This window comes from Aulonocara sp. 'chitande type north' Nkhata Bay, linkage group LG7 (assembly GCF_057382095.1).
Source record: "Aulonocara sp. 'chitande type north' Nkhata Bay isolate Kocher_YH1m ecotype deep benthic linkage group LG7, A_spYH_male_GT1.1, whole genome shotgun sequence".
Lineage (NCBI taxonomy): Eukaryota > Metazoa > Chordata > Actinopteri > Cichliformes > Cichlidae > Aulonocara > Aulonocara sp. 'chitande type north' Nkhata Bay.
The window spans coordinates 28,259,007-28,259,424 of NC_141350.1; positions in this window are offsets into that span (position 1 = coordinate 28,259,007).

The window sequence follows — 418 nt, forward strand, 5'->3', positions numbered from 1 at the left end:
AGTTCAGTTTCTGTTTGCCTCTGAGCTGCATGGCAGTACCGATCTGCAGCATAAGGTCATTTCCCATCTCTCTGTTAAAGGAGCCAATCAGATCAGTCCAAAAATTAATGATTGCAGTAACTGATCCTTCACAGCCACGGTTGATTGATCAGGAACCACAAACTCTGACACTCCTCTGTGATCCAGCGTTGTTCAGGAGTGTTGATCCAGTATGAGCAAACATTAATGTCCTCTGATCCAGGTGCACACTAACGAGCTCAGGCAAGAAAGTGAGTCCTCCAGGTAATCAGTCTCTTTAAACAGGAACAAAGGGGAACTTTACTGATAATCAAATATCATTATTATGTTAGCAAGTCAACAAGCACATACACAGGAGGTGTTCCTCAATGACCTCTGAATTCAGAAAAATCAAACCAAA